The sequence below is a fragment of the Bactrocera neohumeralis genome, chromosome 6, assembly GCF_024586455.1.
Source record: "Bactrocera neohumeralis isolate Rockhampton chromosome 6, APGP_CSIRO_Bneo_wtdbg2-racon-allhic-juicebox.fasta_v2, whole genome shotgun sequence".
Classification (NCBI taxonomy): domain Eukaryota; kingdom Metazoa; phylum Arthropoda; class Insecta; order Diptera; family Tephritidae; genus Bactrocera; species Bactrocera neohumeralis.
This window is the reverse complement of record NC_065923.1, coordinates 57,432,200-57,448,232: the sequence shown is the minus strand read 5'-3', so window position 1 is coordinate 57,448,232 and position 16,033 is coordinate 57,432,200. Positions and strand designations below refer to the sequence as shown.

The window sequence follows — 16,033 nt, the reverse complement described above, 5'->3', positions numbered from 1 at the left end:
AGTCAGCAACATACTCAAAAATAATAAAAAACAAGTAAGGAAGGGCTAAGTTCGGGTGTCACCGAACATTTTATACTCTCGCATGATAAAGTGATAATCGAGATTTCATTATCCGTCATTTACATATTTTTCAAATACCGTATTTGTGTAAAGTTTTATTCCGCTATCATCATTGGTTCCTAATGTATATATATTATACAGAGAAGGCATTAGATGGAATTCAAAATAGCGTTATATTGGAAGAAGTCATGGTTGTGAACCGATTTCACCCATATTTCGTACATGTCATCAAGGTGTTAAGAAAATATTATATATACCGAATTTCATTGAAATCGGTGGAGTAGTTCCTGAGATATGGTTTTTGGTCCATAAGTGGGCGACGCCACGCCCATTTTCAATTTAAAAAAAAAGCCTGGGTGCAGTTTCCTTCTGCCATTTCTTCCGTAAAATTTAGTGTTTCTGACGTTTTTTGTTAGTCGGTTAGCGCACTTTTAGTGATTTTCAACCTAACCTTTGTATGGGAGGTGGGCGCGGTTATTATCCGATTTCTTCCATTTTTGAACTGTATATGGAAATGCCTGAAGGAAACGATTCTATAGAGTTTGGTAGACATAGCTATAGTAGTTTACGAGATATGTACAAAAAACTTAGTGGTTGGCGGGGCCACGCCCACTTTTCCAAAAAAAACTTCGTACAAATATGCCCCTCCCTAATGCAATCCTTTGTGCCAAATTTCACTTTAATATCTTTATTTATGGCTTAGTTATGACACTTTACAGGCTTTCGGTTTTCGCCATTTTGTGGGCGTGGCAGTTGGCCGATTTTACCCATCTTCGAACTTAACTTTCTTATGGAGCCAAGAAATACGTGTACCAAGTTTCATCATGATATCTCAATTTTTACTCAAGTTACAGCTTGCACGGACGGACGGACAGACGGACAGACGGACGGACGGACAGACAGACATCCGGATTTCGACTCTAATAATATTTCGGTATTTCTTATAAATAAAGTGTTTACTTTGTATAGGTTATTGCATATAAAGCTATTTTGGGGATTGAGTCTCTTCCAAGGCCTGTTCTCAACCCCATTGAGGATTTGTAGACAACTATAAAGCACAAAATTTGACGGCATAAACCAAATAACATTGAAAAACTAAACGACATTGTTAAATTTACATGGTTTAATGAAATTTCTTTAGACTTAATTAAAAAATTTTCAAGAGCATGCCCGCTAGGCTAAAAGTGTTGTAAAAGAAAAAAGTGCCACATAAACATTATAGAACCAAATCGGGTTTTTTATGAGCGGGAGGGTATTCGGCTTGTTATTATTGTAAATTATTTTGTAGGTCATAGACACTATTGGTTTCATTACTATGCTTTTCTTCAATCTTAATTTAATTAATTCATACGTTATTTATGTATGTGATATAAACTCAACCAAGGAGGCTAAATTTTCAGGTAGAGTCTTCCATAGAAACAGAAAACACTATATTAGGAATTAGGGGCTTAAATCTGGTGGGAGGCTGCATATCATTATTATTTTGACAATGACAAAATCTGGACTGATAACATTTATGGGCAAATTCGGCATATAATTTACTAAAATAACCAAAATCATTATATATAGTAAGTGGGAACTCTACATAATTGGTATTGCGGACTTTAAAAGTTATGGTTCAATTTGGACAACGCTTAGTCGTGAGGTGGCATTCCTTAAAATAATCATCTGCGGAAATTTGTATGCCGATGACTTCGATAGGGCTTGATTTTTATACTGTAAAGTGAAAGACTCGGATATAATTCAAAATTCTTATTTAGGGAAAGTAGTCCTGGTTGGACCAATTCCACCAATTTATGCACTGTGACATAAGCAACACACCGAATTTCGTTGAAATTGCTCTAGTAGTTCCTGAGATATAGAATTTCACCTAAAGTTGGACGGTGTCACGCCCGTCTTAAAACTTAAGTGCTGTTTTAGCTGTAAAACTTAAAGCATCTGATTTTATGTGTATTTTCAACATAACCCTTATATGAGGAGTTAGCGATGATATTACTTTATTTTCGCCCACATTTTTTGGCGCCGGTAGTATAAAATACACACAAAGCACATTGGGCCTTTTTTTAAAGTCGAACCAAGTGACTGTCACCGAAATTGCTGTCTAAATTTAATTTTATTATTATTTATTATTTTATTGTTCCCTACCATATAGGAAAAAAGTAATGGCAATCCCAATGAAAAATTCTTACACTTTTAGAAAATTTAAATCAATTCGGATCATATCAAGGAAGATGCGCTACGTCATTAACACTTTCTTAATAATTGTAAACAAAGCATTATATTCCTGGATCTAACAAAGCACCAATGGTACGGATTCATGGGTTTCTAAGTGGTATGATAATGAGAAGAACTTGTAATTGCTGAATCCGCTTAAAAGGTCTATTAAGTAAGTAAGATGGCATATAGCAGTGGTATTTTATAGCCAAATCTACGTTAAACTCTATTTTACAGTCTGTATTTTATTTAAAATCGGTTAGATATAATGACATTAAAAGTAGTTTTGAAACAACAACATATGCATCCATTTAAGAACGTGCCCAAAAGCAAAAACATCTGCGGGAGATGTGTTTCAGATGCAGCTTCATCTTACATAGTAATATAAGACATAGCTTATCGTAAGCTTGGACAAAATAAAGTAAGTACAATACTTACAAATTACTTAAAATTGCTTTTACTTACTTAATTCTGTAGATTCATTTTCAATATTCATTTTGGTGCTTACATAATGAAAACTTACCCAGACGTACGGACGCCGTTATCAATCAAAGAAGATGAAAGCCGTCACTTTCATTGCGACAGACAGAATTCTTAATTCAATCGAAACAATAGCGAATTCGCGAAAAATTAATTATTACATGCCGCCAACTGTATTTATGTATGTAGGCCGTTCGATCCAACCACTGAGTGCTAATATCGACCGCTTCATCACTAAAGTATGGCAACTTTATTAAATGCAATTGTATAACTTGTGATCCTTGCAGCGTTCCAACGCCGAGAATCCAACGAAACTTCAAAGTGCACAAAATTCCAACATCACACATCATTATCGGCGCAAAAAGTACTGGCAAGGCAAAGGGCCATAGACATTGAAGATGAAGAAGAAATCGTACTGCCAAGAGACGGTCCGAGAATGCTCAAGAGGAATTTCTGCACATGTGACAACTAAAATTGCAATTATTAATGTGCAAAGCTGTCGCAAAGACTGTTCAGTTGCCAACAGGGGAGTGAGGATCTCCGGCAACTCGACGGCTCGAAGAGTGTGGGCAAAAAGTGCACTGAGCCATGCGTTGAGGTGACGTCGCACGATGCGACTTTTGTTACACCTTTTGTCATTCCAGACGCACGCTTCGCCCGAACCACAAGCGCTACGGTCCTTGATGCGTCGTTGCGACAGTGATGGACAACTAGTTTGAACACTACACAACAACAAAAATAGTGGTTATTGCTGTGTGTAGTATTAGTATTAGTGCTGTTGTTGTGGCGTGGCGGCTTGGCCGGCTGACATTTATGATGAGGTTCTTAGGACTGCCGAGAAAATTTAATTGAAATACCGAAAATGGTGACAAATGTCTATATGTGATCGTTTGCTGTCGTTGCACATGCGCCGCCTCATGCGCAAATTGCAAAGCAATCGACTCTCACAAAATTATGATGAAGACGTCAAAATGTCTGCGATTGTCGTCGGCAAATGTGCCGTTGATCAGAGAAACTCTTTTTGTGCCAAATGTTTTAATGCGCATTTTTGTTAAAACAAAGAAGGAGAAAAAAGCTTTGATGGCCGGCTAACTTTGTATTGCCTGTTTTGGAGCAATTTTCGCAAAATTTTTTATTGACTCTCGGTTAATAAAATTGAGTTCGAACATTGATCACTCGCACAATGATGACAGCAGCGACAAAACAGAAGCACTTTCGTGTAAAAAACCTCAAAACGAAGGTAAACAAGAAAAAACGTTATCTTCGGCTGCACCGAAGCTAATATACCCTTCACAGGTGCATTTCTTTTAGTAACTATGTGTTCAGTTTGTATGGTAGCTATATGCTATAGTTAACCGATCCGACCAATTTCTTCGGAGATTACATTGTTGCCTTAGAAAATAACTATACCAAATTTGGTGAAGGTACATTGTCAAATGTGAAAGTTTTCCATACAAGAACTTGATTCCGATCGTTCAGTTTGTATTGTAGCTATATGCTATAGTTAACCGATTCGAACAATTTCTTCGGAGGTTACATTGTTGCCTTAGAAAATAATCTATGTCAAATTTGGTGAAGATACATTGTCAAAAGTGAAAGTTTTCCATACAAGAACTTGATTCCGATCGTTCAGTTTATATGGCAGCTATATGTTACAGTGGTCCGATATCGGCCGTTCCGACAAATGAGCAGCTTCTTGAAAAGAAAATGACGTTTGCAAAAATTCAAAAGAATATCTTAAAAACTGAGGGACTAGTTCGTATATATACAGACGGACGGACAGACAGACAGAGACAGACGGACATGGCTAAATCGACTCAGCTCAACATACTGATCATTTATATATGTATATACTTTATAGGGTCTCCGACGCTTCTTTCTGGGTGTTACAAACATCGTGACAAACTTAATATACCCTGTTCAGGGTATAAAAATGCATTGAGATGTCAATTTCGTTGCAACTCTTGATCATGAGTCCCCAAAGTAACAACGAAAAAAAGCACGCGATTTTTCGACAGTGATCTTAACAGCTACATATCAAAGTCTGCAAAGAATGTGAGTAAAGGTAAACACATATAAAAAGTACATACATACATATGTAACAGTTATACTTGTAGTTTACGCGCACACTTCTGAAAGTCACGTCGGGTTGGGAGCACAACGTTCGTCTGCCAGAACTCAACAATGTCATCACGTCACAATCTCAACGTTGAGACTTTGGTGATTTTTTACTGATGTTGATAATGACCATCTATATAGCCATGCTTGTTGTTGCTTGAGACTCTTGTTTTGTTTGGCGAATCACAGCAACAAAATCATTTCATTCACCTCCCTTTGGGTTTATTTTGCGAAGAAAAGGTTCGAGCAGCTTTGGTGTGCAAGTACGCGGTGGTTTTCACACGTAGTGCTCAGCATGGGATCAGCTACCCGCAAGGTGACAAAAACACAATTATTTTATATGTAACCTATAGAAGTACAGGGTCCGGGACTAGATTAACCAACTAAAAACACCATAAATTCGGTTTGGAAAATTATTTTTATTTATTTTAAAGTATTAAATATGTGAAAATAATCATAAGTTCAACTCATATTCACTTTTGATCGATATGACCACCTTTTGCCTTAACTATGGCCTTGAGACGGTCAAAAAACGAATCGCAAGCTGCCCGAATGGGACTTGTCGGTATTTTGGCCCACTTACGGACAATGGCTTTCTTCAGCATCTCGAGACTGGTGTATTTTTTACTTAGGACCTTGCTCTCCATCTATTCGCATCTAGTGAATTCGAGAGCCATTGTGTGGTCGTAATGAAGTTCGGAACGTTGTTTTGCACCCATTCTTCGTTCACTCGCGCTTTGTGAGACGGTGCTGAGTTTTGTTGAAACGTCGATGGTTTGCGACCGAAATGGTTGTTTGCCCACGGCTTCAAAGCAGCCTCCAGAACACTTTCCCGATAATATGTCGCATTTATCTTGACGCCAGGCTCGATGAAAACAATTGGAGAGTGCCCATCTGCGGTGACAGCAGCCCAAACCATTATTTGTGGCGGGTGCTGCCTCCTGGTGGCCAACCGATGACTTAGATTCTCGTATGAACGGTCGGTCAAGTAAACCTTATCGTTTTGAGAATTTACGATGCTTCGCTCTCTCAAGTCTTACTTGTTGCTGCTTCGGTGTGATATCATGAGCCTTTTGGAACTTGTAAGGTTTGACCTTGAGCTCATTTTTATACTCTCGCAACAATGTTGCTAAGGAGAGTATTATAGTTTTGTTCACATAACGGTTGCTTGTAAGTCCTAAAACTAAAAGAGTCAGATATAGGGTTATATATACCAAAGTGATCATGGTGACGAGTAGAGTCGAAATTCGGAGGTCTGTCTGTCCGTCCGTCCGTCTGTCCGTCCGTCCGTGCAAGCTGTAACTTGAGTAAAAATTGAGATATCATGATGAAACTTGGTACACGTATTCCTTGGCTGCATAAGAAGGTTAAGTTCGAAGATGTTCGAAAATCGGCCAACTGCCACGCCCACAAAATGGCGGAAACCGAAAACCTATAAAGTGTCTTAACTAAGCCATAAATAAAGATAATAAAATGAAATTTGGCACAAAGGATCGCATTGTAACGAGTTATAGTTTTTGCGATAAATGTCAAAAACTCTTATTCAGGCATTTCCATATAAGTTTTGATAATAACCACGCCCACCTCCCATACAAAGGTTATGTTGAAAATCACTAAAAGTGCGTTAACCGACTAACAAAAAACGTCAGAAACACTAAATTTTAGGAAGCTTTTTTTTTAATTGAGAATGGGGGGTCGTCGCCCACTTATGGACCAAAAACCATATCTCAGGAACTACTCGACCGATTTCAATGAAATACGCTTCACAACCACGCCTTCTTCCAATATAACGCTATTTTGAATTCCATCTGATGCCTTCTCTGTATAATATATAGTACATTAGGAACCAATGATGATAGCGGAATAAAACTTTACACAAATACGGTATTTGAAAAATATGTAAATGACGGATAATAAATCTCGATTATCATTTCATAATGCGAGAGTATAAAATGTTCGGTGACACCCGAACTTAGCCCTTCCTTACTTGTTCAATATGCGTCGGATGCTGCGGTCGGATTTTTTCAGTTCTCTAGCCATTTGATCCGGATGTCTGTCTGTCTGCAAGCTGTAACTTGAGTAAAAATTGAGATATCATGATGAAAACCGAAAACCTATAAAGTGTCATAACTAAGCCATAATTAAAGATATTAAAGTGAAATTTGGCACAAAGGATCACATTAAGGAGGGGCATATTTGGACGTAATTCGTTTGGAAAAGTGGGCGTGGCCCCGCCCCCTACTTAGTTTTTTATACATATCTCGGAAACTACCATAGCTATGTCAACCAAACGGGAAACGGTCAAAATTCTAAAATCAAAATTCTGAAGTCAAAATTCCGGAATCAAGATTCTGGGTCGACAAAATTCTGGAAATCGGAATTCCGCAATTCCTTTGCTTTTTTTGGCTGCATTTCAAAATTCTGGTTTTTCATAATTCCGGAATTTACGTTTTCCAGAATTAATTCTGGAAATTTTTTCCCCAAAATTTGAGCCAAATCGTGTATCTTATATAAATTTGCTTATACATACATAATAATATAACATAAACAAAACATAACCTCCAAAATGATTCCAAAATTCAAACAGGTTTATCGGAAAGACAAAAAACAACATTACTAACAAATAAAGACCAACTAGATTCATTTCTTTTTTTTCGTATAACATGTTCACAGCCATCGAATTGTGTGACAATACACACGGTACATTTGTTTTTAATTCGTTCAGAACAAGTCCAGTTAAATGTTTTCTTATTTTTTCGTTCCAAATACATAGAAGAAGTAGCCGTCGACGTTTAACATGTCTTTTCCTTTATTAGACTTCACCACAGTTATATTTTCCATCATTTCACAAAAATATTTAGCACGTTTTTATTAATGAAATTGCAGTAACACATTGCTTAGACAGTACATATATGTATGTATGTAGATATATGTAGGTACATAGTAAACTAAATCATTATGGTAGTACAAAAAAGTAAATGAAGAACAACAAACAAAGCAATAACAATAACAAAAACAATCATGGTAGTACAAAAAAGTAAATGAACTACAACAAACAAAGGAATAACAATAACAAATACAATCATGCAATTGTAAAAAACTACTTACGAGGCAATAAAACATATGATTACAGAATGGCAAAATTCTGAATTAATGATTAAAATGCGTGTTGATAAAAAAAAGTGCGCACTTTTTTGTTATCAACACGCATTTTTAATCACTAATTACAGAATTTTGCCATTCAGAATTTTGCAATTCAGAATTTTGCAATTTAGAATTTCGTTATCCAGAATTTTGAATCCCAGAATATTGACTTCCATAACTTTGATTCCCAGTGTTCCGACTTCCGGAATTATGAATGCAGAATTTCCAAAAAAGCAGAATTTTGACCCCAACCCCAACCAAACTCTATAGAGTCGTTTCCTTCAGGCATTTCCATATACAGTTCAAAAATGGAAGAAATCGGATAATAACCACGCCCACCTCCCATACAAAGGTTATGTTGAAAATCACTAAAAGTGCGTTAACCGAATAACAAAAAACGTCAGAAACACTAAATTTTACGGAAGAAATGGCAGAAGAAAACTGCACCCATGCTTTTGGCGTCGCCCACTTATGGACCAAAAACCATATCTCAGGAACTACTCTACCGATTTAAATTCGGTAGATAATATTTTCTTAACACCCTGATGACATGTACGAAATATTTCACCCATATTTATATTATTTTGAATTCCATTTGATCTCTATATAATATATATGTACATTAGGAACCAATGATGATAGCGGAATAAAACTTTACAAAAATACGGTATTTGAAAAATATATAAATGACGGATAATGAAATCTCGATTATCACTTTATCATGCGAGAGTATAAAATGTTCGGTGATACCCGAACTTAGCCCTTCCTTACTTGTTATACATTGTAAATAAAAACGCAATATATGTAATTATATTTTGTCGTCTTCAAAGTAATTTCCACCAGAAACACTTTTCAAAAGCACTTTTTGAGATGGCCTTCAGCGAATTTTGTTGTATATTTTCGAACGATTGAAAAGGGGTTCCACGGAGCGGCAATTTCAATTTTGGGAAGAAGAAAAAATAACACCGAGCCAAATCTGGTGAATACGGTGGTTGATCCATAGTATTCATTACATTTTTGGCTTTTTGGCCATAAATAGTAATTTCACAAATCCGGCCGTTTTCGACGGATTTTCTAACGCAAACGTCACAATACAGTGTTTGGAACTGTTCAGTAGTAGTATCTACATACGAATTCTTGTCTCAATATGTAGCGTTGGATCCAACATGGCTCCACTCAGCAGTCAAATCGAAACGCAATGAACCAAATCTCAGAAAACGCAACAGGCAAGTATCAAATATATACCGTCTATATTTTGGGATAAGCATAGAATAATTTCCTTTAACTGTCTTGAAAAGTTGCAAAAACACCCAACAGCGGCTACTACATAACTTAGTCAGAACTTTTGAAGCAATTTAAAAAATTCAATTAAATATTACAACAAGACAAAGTGCCTGATGTTCGAATCAACGGAGCGTATTCTCCCGAGATGCTCTTTTGCAACTCTTGTCATGTATTCATGTTCGATGAAAAGGTAACCGTCAACTATGAAACTGATATATTTCGAAGCAAAATGTAACTCAGACTATAAAATAAGTTGGGAGTCCGCTATAATCGGTGTATCAGCTTCAATGGCATCTTTGTGGATCATTTACAACCAAAAAAACAAGAAAAAAAACAATTTGGAGAAAGCAATTTATATCGAGTTAGTATTTCTATCCTCTGGAGGTATACATGGAACCATTTCTCTAAAAATTAGGTTAAAATACACAATAAGAAAATTATATATATTTAAAAGAAAGTTATTTCATTTTTTTTTCTTTTTTGTTCGAAGAAGCCCTATGATATATGTTTAAGGGTACATACTACTGTGATCAAATTGAAAGGTGAATTTTTAATTTATACTTCGCGTGTTTTTCGAATCGGTAAATTTCGAATTTTTTCTGTAAGTTGTTACTACTGTTAGAAACATCTATGCTAAATTTCATTTCAAAATATTCATTAGTATTTGAGATTCGCATAGTTTTATGATGCTCTAAAATTAATTCTTCGATTTTTACTATGTCTGAATTTATTGAACAAAGAAGTGCGATAATGCACCATCTCATACTGCATTGGTTATTCGTGATCATTTCGCCACATTTTCAGCTAATAAATTAAAATTTATTGTATGAATCGCGATATTAAAGTTAGATATTATCAATAAATAAAATCAATCTCGAGCAATAACTACATCAAAATAACGGTGTAAAACATAAATCCACACACGGAATACTAAGATTTAGTTTTTATGATTGAATAATTTTGTAAACATAAAGTATAAATTGAACTGCAAGTGAAAAAGCTATTACCAACTGCATGAACAACATGAAAACATGATAACTTAAGAAGGTAAATTTAAAAGCTTCGCAAAAGACTAGACCTCAAATGAAGTAAGTTAACTTTTAAATATCATAAAGGGTGATTCATTTCAACACACAACAGGCACTTTAAGTTTAGTGAGGAATTTTTATTATCATTCGAAACAACATTCTTTGACATTTATTTTTTGAATATTTTTCTTCTTCTTCTTTACTGGTGTAGAAAACGCTTACCCGGTTTTAGCCGAGTTAACAACAGCACGCCAGTCGTTTCTTCTTTTCGCAAGGTGGCACCAATTGGAGATTCCAAGCGAAGTCAGGTGCTTCTGCACCTGGTCTTTCCAATGGAGTGTATGTCTTCCTTTTTCTCTGGTCCCCCCGGTGAGTCGTGTTTTTGTCCATTCCTAGCCAGTGTAACCATGTTCCTAGCCAGTGTAACAGCTGTCTTTTCGCTGAACTATGTCAATGTCGCCGTTTGGTACACCCTGTCAAGAAAGTATCGGAAATTCTTCATTTAAATCTCTCGCTTATATAGAAGGCAGGTAACTTTTTTTTCTAGGTTGGAAAACTGTTCATAATTATGATGCCAAAAATTAGCGCGATTATGTCAGTCGGCCACAGTAGTGTATGTTGAATTTTACAATGACCGAAAATATTAATCAACGTATTTGAGTTATTGTACAAGTATTATCATTGTCAATGAATTGTTGACTCAACAAATATCATTGAGCAAGCACCGTATTCACCTGATATGACCCCCTGTGACTTTTTCTTATTCTCCACACTGAAATATCCACTTCGGGGAACACACTTCGACTCAATTGAAGACATCAAAAAAATCGACGCGAGAGCTGAAGGCCATCCCGGAAAATGCATACAAAAATGTTTTGACGATTGGAAGAAGCATTGGATGTCGCTTTAATGTTACTTTGAAGGCGATAGACGAAATTTGGATGATGATTGAAAATTTTTCGTTTTATCGATACTTTTTTGACAGGGTGTATATCTCATACAGCTCATCGTTCCATCGAATGCGATATTGGCCGTGGCAAACGCGCAAAGGACCATAAAAAAATCGCAGAACTTTTCTCTCAAAAACTCGTAACGTCGACTTATCATATGTTGTTATCGTCCATGTCTCTGCGCCATATAGCAGGACGGGAATAATGAGTGACTTACAGCGTTTTGTTTTTGTTCGTCGAGAGAGGACTTTACGTTTCAATTGCCTACTTAGTCCGAAGTAGCACCTGTTGGCAAGAGTTATTCTGCGCTGGATTTCGAGTCTGGCATTGTTGTTGGTGTTAATGCTGGTTCCAGGATAAACGAATTTGTGTATATTTTTTTTAAGTTATGACTGTCAACACTGACGTGGGAGCCTAGTCGCGAGTGCGACGACTGTTTGTTTGATGACAGGAGATATTTCGTCTTGCCCTCGTTCACCACCAGACCCATTTGCTTTGCTGCCTTATCCATTCTGGAGAAAGCAGAATTAACGGCGCGGTGTCATCGGCCGCGGGTACGTCTCACTCTATCCATTGAGTGAAATTTTCGATGACTCGTTCGAGCAATTCTACTGGTAACTGGCCAATGACACGCGTGGTGTTTCCTACAAGGCCTGAATCGAAGTTGGATTATCCGAATAGACTTAACATATTCGCACAAAAAAATTCTAACGGTGTGATATCACATGATCTTGGCGGCCAATTGACCGGCACAAAACGTGTAATTATCTGATCACTGATGTGTTCTCTCAATAAATTCATTCATGCGATTTGGGAAGTGGCGCCGTGCTTCTGGATGAAATCGAAGCTCTTCGTCCAAATTGTACTTGTTTACATACCCATTGAACCAGAAATGAGCCTCATCGCTGAATAAAATTTGGATCCAAAACGTCGGATCTTCTTGGAACTTTTCAAGAGCCCAAAGAGCAAAGCGATATCGCTTGGGAAGATCGAGCGGCTTTAGTTCTTGCACAAGCTGTATTTTGTACGCTTTAAATTTAAGATCTTGACGTAAAATGCCCCAAGTCGTTCCATACGTCAGCCTGAGTTGCTGCGACTCTTTACGATCCCCGTGTACACTCTCAACTGTTGCTGCTATATTTTCTTCATTCTATTCGGTCGAATATTATCCAATAATGAATGCTGGGTCTCAAGATGCGCGATGGTGTTGGTAATAAAATGCTCAGTAGGCCGATTATGTTGGCCATTAGATGAGCGAAGCGTGCGAAACACATTCTTTACAGAACGCGAATTTTCATAATAAAGTTAAACAATTTGTAAATGTTTTTTAGGCATAAGTCTTTTCAAGATGAAATGCCAATCAATACTGAAAAAACAACTTGATAGCTTAACACGAGTCAGGCATGATCTGATCAAAAATTAAATCTGACAAAATAAATATAAAGTAAAAAATTGTTTTATTTCTAATCCGTGTTAAATCAAAATCTTGTTAAAACAGAATTAAGAATTCAAGAAAAAATATGAAATTCATGAAAGATTTCGGTTCTGTGAAATTACGAATTATATGTATAGAGAGGAATATATTCCTATGAATGTGCAAATATAATATACACTTTATGTATAATAAATTCGTATAATCTTAGTTTCGCAGCCATTATTAGTTACCCATGCCTTCAAAACCCCACTCTAAAGACAAAAATATTTAGACACATTTTTAATATGTTACTCAAGTAAGTTTCCAGAAAGTTGGTCAAACAGAATAAGATTCTGGAAACCTTATAATTATTTAAGCTAGAATTAAGTATAAATATTGTAATTCAATAAGTTCAGTTTTAGTAAATAAAAAAAAAATATATATAATCGCTTAACTTATATAAGTGTGAGAAATATTGAGAAGACAGGTGGTAAATGCTTCTGAATATAGCTCACGAATGCCGCTATTTATCCACGCATCAGCTAAAATAAATAAAAGTTGAAGGATTTTTTTACAAACTTCTTTACAACGTCGATTCAGGTAGCAAATGTCACAAACAATTTAAAATACCATTTTTACAGTGACGATTTATTTGTTGACATGTGCGCGATACCAACCCAATACAAACTGTTATAGTAGATGTACGAGCGCAGTGTTGATCAAACAGAAGTAGAAGTAGATATGCTAATGCTACGTACCGGGATTCATATATTTGCTTTTATTATTGTTGTAGTCGCGATCCATAAGATGTCAGCGCGCTTTCAGTTGAAAACAGCTTAGATTGTGGGGAAGGTAGCGTACCATATAGATATAAATGGAACTGCAAGTATGCATAGGGTGGCTTTTTAGTGAGGTACAACTTTTATTTCAAATAAACAATTAGAAAAAGTGAGGAATTTTCTAGAATTTAAATGTATCAGTTTGAAAATTTTGTGGAATTGCGAATTTATTGCACCTTTTTTTCTAATCTCGTATATAACACACTGAAAGTCAGGCGTAGCTGGTTTATCACAAGAGACTATGGACTTTACATTTTTTTTCCTAACTATTCCTATAATTGGGTCCCCAAAAGTTCGTCCGAAAAAAATGTGTTATCTTCCTATGCCATAGTATATGTAGATATGTAATTTGTTGCACATTTGATTTCAACTATTTAGCATCGATAGGTAGTCTCTCGACTTTGTAGGGCAATTTCTTAAATCTTTCATCAACTTGATAGAGATAAGATTTCGACTCGCAATATCGTTAACGAAGCGAACTGTCAAAATGTACATAGTAATATTAACAATGCCTTCAATATGCTGAAAATAAATGTTAAGCAGATGAATTTACTTTGACAGCTCATTCTCTAGGAAATTCCATACTCCTGAAAAAGCACCTTATAAGGCACGTAGGCCAGGTATGGAACAGGGAAAACCGTATAGTGACTAAAGCGGATTAAATGAATGGTTTGGTTACAGGCAAAACTTAAAAGTTACATGCGGAATGAATGCAATAAATTGCCTCATGTCAATAAAAAATCGCAAAGCAAACGGTTTGTAAGTATGTAGAAACTATTTTCAGTAAACTTATAGTAGAATTACTTATCGGTGTTCCTACATCCGCAATACATTTGGAAACTTTTTTGCCAAACTAAATAACATTTTTAACGGCGGATTCCATCTTCATAAAATTCAATAACATCAAATACCAGTATGATATCTTCTGTGCCTTTCTTCCGTTTTATGCCCATTTTCCATTATTAAAATTACCTTCATTGCTGCTCTTCGCTCTCTACCGCGTACCGCCTCCCATTTTGTTGTCTTTCAAAACTCAATTTGCGCCAATAAATCGCGAGTGAAATTTTTTGACAGTTTACGCGGTCCAGCGTGGTGCGACAACGCCGCTTATATGGCGCATATAAATCTTGATTTTGATATGTGATTGCGTTTCCTTTGATTGCCGGTCACATCGCTCCACATCGCGGAGCTCCGACGCAAGCAACTCAAATGTACTTCCCTTCGAATTGCCGCAAAGTCCAAGTCGTTCGGAGTGGTCACCGATGTGTTTGCGGGATCAATGGACCACTAACGCAGCATTGTTGTAGCTTCGCCTTGTCGTTTTTCGGTAAATACACATATTTAGCATTGTTTGTTTATTTTCAGGCGTTTAACATTCCACGAATGCAACAACAAGGACAGCATAAACAACAGCGCGGAGTAGACCACAGTCATAACCCGGCTACTGCCATAGCTTGCCGGAATCGCTAGGCTCTTCGAGTGTTCTGTCCGCTTGTCATGCTCTGCTTTCGACGCTTTACATACGAGTACATATCGGCACTACCGTTGCAATGCTCTTTCAATAGTTATTGTATTCAATTTGGCTACTTGTTCGTTGTCGCCTTTTTTCGGTGTAGCTTGTTGGCTTGTCGTCGCTTTGTCTGTCAGTGGCAGTTAAAGGCAGTCAATTGCGATGTTTCGTAATCGATTTTGGCTTCTGAATACAAACTTTCGAGGTGTGCAATGTTCATACAAGTTTTGTTTTACATATTTATATACATTTATACGTTCGTATGTATGCATATAGGTCTGTAGAGGTGTAATGTTAACGCTTAGTGTTCAGTCTATGATATACGAAGCCTAAAAATTTCAAAATGACCTCAAGGTCCCAATATATTTTTCTCCAAAAACTACCGTTCTGAAATTGTCGTGATCCATATTTCAAAGTAGCCTTAACCCACGGCTCCACCCGCTCCTTGTATTTCAAATTAGAGAATATAAATGTTGTTTAATATCCGTCTAGTATGGCTTCGCTCATATACGAAAGGAATTATACTTCTCAAATTGACTCCGGCTAAACAATCGCACCATTAGTTACATTATCTCTAGATTAAATATACAATATTGAGCAAAGACGCGGTTAAATATTGTATTTACCAAATAAACTGTCAGTAAATCGTATGTGGTGATGTGTGACCTATAACAGCATTCCACGAGGCCTCACAGGAGCAGCCATTTCCTGCATACCAAGGCACAGCTGCCTTTCAGCAAGCATCAAACAAAATTCTAAGGCTATTAACAGTTTCCTCGGTTTACTTTCAGTGAAAGACGTTCTGAGAGTTTAGGTCTTTTCAAAACAGGAAGCTCGAGAGAGCAGAGATACTACTGTTTATCCAAATCAGATCACACATCATGCTAAGAGTCGATCGCATCAGTTGGCTAATTCTGGGCTTACGAATTGCCTCGTATTTACAAAGCGCAACCGCGACAAAAGGCATGCGCCAAATATAGGAAAAGACCCTT

The 16,033-nt window shown here is 36.7% G+C and overlaps 1 protein-coding gene across 4 annotated transcripts in view; it reads left to right on the top strand.

Annotated features, from left to right (window-relative positions):
• The first annotated feature begins 2,259 nt into the window (after positions 1-2,259).
• LOC126762374 (probable fatty acid-binding protein) overlaps positions 2,260-16,033 on the top strand; it is a 28,600-nt gene continuing 14,826 nt past the window's right edge. The window contains exons 1-4 of one of the 4 annotated variants that reach the window (XR_007667441.1): positions 2,260-2,446; positions 2,512-2,695; positions 4,616-4,809; positions 4,872-5,332. The gene's annotated coding sequence lies outside the window, so the exon portion shown is untranslated. Of the gene's footprint in view, positions 2,447-2,511; positions 2,696-3,939; positions 3,995-4,615; positions 4,820-4,871; positions 5,333-16,033 lie in introns of those variants that run through there. The other 3 variants (XM_050479098.1, XM_050479099.1, XM_050479100.1) reach the window with 3 other exon arrangements.